Source organism: Nannospalax galili, unplaced genomic scaffold (genome assembly GCF_000622305.1).
Source record: "Nannospalax galili isolate Female #2095 unplaced genomic scaffold, S.galili_v1.0 scaffold663, whole genome shotgun sequence".
Taxonomy (NCBI): domain Eukaryota; kingdom Metazoa; phylum Chordata; class Mammalia; order Rodentia; family Spalacidae; genus Nannospalax; species Nannospalax galili.
In genome coordinates this window covers 61,107-64,146 of record NW_008351881.1, presented here as the reverse complement: position 1 = coordinate 64,146, position 3,040 = coordinate 61,107, and positions in this window count along the sequence as shown.

Here is a 3,040-nt window from a genome sequence, read left to right as displayed (position 1 = left end):
GCACAAGGAATGCCTTGTGACATTTTGCTCCCATTGGCAGATCATGAGACTGATGCCTAGAGCTCGCCATTCCCTAATCACCACCCTTGGGTACCTCACCTTTAAACTACTTACTGTACTGTGCACCACCCTTGGATACCTTACCTTTAAACTGCTTGCTGTGCTGTGATTGGACCACTACCCTTATATAAGCTTGTGCCTTCCTGCAATAAACCAGATCTGTTTCATTGAACCTGGTCTCCTGTGTCTGAATGCAGCTCCTCTGACACAGTCTCCTCACCAGCCCTGGGGTCCGGACCGGACGACTGATCAGAGGAAATAAGAGAGCAGGAGAGTGGCCATAGCTGGAGGAGAGCAGCCAATTGACGACCATAAGTGGTGCCCAATGTGGGGCACGAAGCCTCCTGCTCCATGGAGTAGTAGCGTGTCATTCCTGTCTCCACTGATCATCTTTCTGAACGGTTCGTGAGTCCCTTTGGGTAAGCCTCCGGTATGGGGAATAGTCATCCAGCTGCTGCCAGCACCTGTGCTGCTGCACTGGTTTCTCTCCTCAGGAGTAGGCAAATAAGGGTAACAGAAAAGGATATAACTAAGGTTTTAGATGAAGTACTAGTTCTTGCCCCCTGGTTTACAGATACTTGTTGCTGGGATCCTGAACAATGGGCTTGCATTTTATTCTTGGCCTGGTGTAGAGAAGTTAGGGAGGGATGCCGACAGTCTCAGTACCCCACAAGATGTCAAAGAGCGGTGTAAGTTCTTCTGTGGACATGGGTAAGAAGCCCCGTATCCAATTGTTGCTGCCAAAGTGGGTCTGCACCTCTGAAAGTGTAATCTCATCTGGTAAGTTGAGAATAGGAGCTATGGGCCAGATGACATCTTGAGTAGAGTGGCCCAAAAAGGTATAAGAGGCATGTAACTGTATTTTATCTGCTGCAATAGTAAGACCTAATGCCTGGAGGTTTGTTTTCAGTTTTTGACAAGCTCCTTGTAAAATGTTAATATCCTTATGTGCGGATGGCATCCATATAATGTAAAATATAAACCTCAGTCAGCAAAGGTCTGCATGCATGGGCCACATAATATTGGCAGATAGTAGGACTGTTTCTCATGCCCTGAGGCAAAACCTTCCATTGATAGCGTTTAACTGGAAGGTTATGGTTAGTGGCAGGTATAGAGAAGGCAACATGGGGCTTATCATCATCATGAAGAGAAATTGAAAAGAAACAGTCCTTAATATCTATAATAATTGCACACTCTTTGGGAATAGTGGCAGGGTGAGGCATTCCTCTTTGAAGGGTCCCTAAAAGCTTCATATACTCATTAATAGCCCTTAAATCATGTAAAAGTCTCCACTTCCCTGGTCTCTTTTGTATAACAAAAATAAGAGAGTAGCAGTGGTGGTTAGAATTGGGGGTGAGGGTGGGGGGTATTACCTAACTGCTGGTCTACAATGTGGTCATCATAAATGGGTTTGTCATTGGTAGTTAGAACAACCTCCATATTGCGGAGGATATGTCTCCCCTACAGGTTATGGGGAAGCCCTGCAGCTAGGAGCGGTTTAATAGCTCCTGTATTGCCGTCTGGGTCAGTCCAGACCACAGGATGTTGGACCTGTAAAGTATTTTGTAAGCCCCCAACACCTTGTATAGGGGGTCCAGGCTTATGGTGCCAATGAGACAAGGCTTCTTCCTGTCTGATTACAGTAATATCAGCCCCTGTATCAATTAGGCCTTTAAACTTAAGGCCATCTAGGGAGAGTTGCATCCTAGGCTTATGCAGATCAATAGGCATCGTCCATTGGACATGGGGGGTGTATTTCCTTATTTCCTCTCTTTGGGGCAGGACTGAGAGGTGCTCCATTGCCTGTTTAAAGGCACCTTTTGTATGGGTTTACCATCTGCATCCACCTTAGACTTACATTTTCTTGCCCAATGAAAGCCTTTGCAGCATCTTGGGCATTTTGAAGAGGGAAACTGTCTCCTTTTGGCCTCTTTCATAATCTTATTAGGACAGGTACGTGACCAACGGCCCTGTCCCCTGCAGGCCCGACATTTGCTTTTTTCCAGCTCAGCCTGAGGCTGATGAGCAGCCAGTCCCTCAGCAAGGGCCATGGCATGGGCCTGAGCAATCCCCACATCTCGGCAAGCCAGAATCCAATCAGAAACATCCTTGTGTCTAATGGGTCCTATGGCAAGGTGACACTCTGTAGAGCAGCCTTCATATACAAGATCCTTGAGCAAGCCATCGGCAGCTCCCTGATGACTGATCTTTCTATTTATACTTTGTTGGCATCTCTCAACAAAATCAGAGAAAGACTCGCCTGGTTTTTGTATCAATTTGGTTAATTTGGTATCACCGAGAGTTGGCATACTTTGAAAAGCATGCAGCATATGAGAATATGGATTCCAGACATTAGAGTTCTGTTGTCCCTGATTGACAGTAACTGGGAAGAACTGTAGAAAATCTCCCATTGTATCATAGAACAGGGGCCTAGGTGGGAGAGGCTTCCAGTCATCCTCCAGAAGGGAGGGGTAGGTGGACTGGAGGGGAAATTCTTTAAAGCTAGTGCAAGATGGTGGAAAGTAGCCATTGCCCTGTAATGGCTGGGCAGAGGCTGCCCTAACTTCCTGTTTTCCATCAAAGCTAACACAAGATGGCGGAGGGTAGCCACCACCCTGTCATTGTGGAGAAGAGGCTGCCCTAACTTCTTGTTTTCCATCAAAGCTAATACAAGATGGTGGAGGGTAGCCATCGCCCTGTAATGGCAGAGCAGAGGCTGCCCTAACTTCCTGTTTTCCATCAAGGGAGCTCTCAAACCCCAATTCCTTATTTTTTATAGCATCATTAACAGTCATAGTTTTGTTTTAACTGGAAATGCCTGGGACAGTCCATCCCCAGCACCCTGTTGTTGTATTTGCTCATCTATCTCCTTAAATAGGGGATTGTCCTGTTCAGGGGCTTTGGGGGGAACTCCCCAAAGGGAGGCCAGAATGGCTGTCACAACATGGTGGAACAGCCCAGACTGTGGGCATCCCTCCCC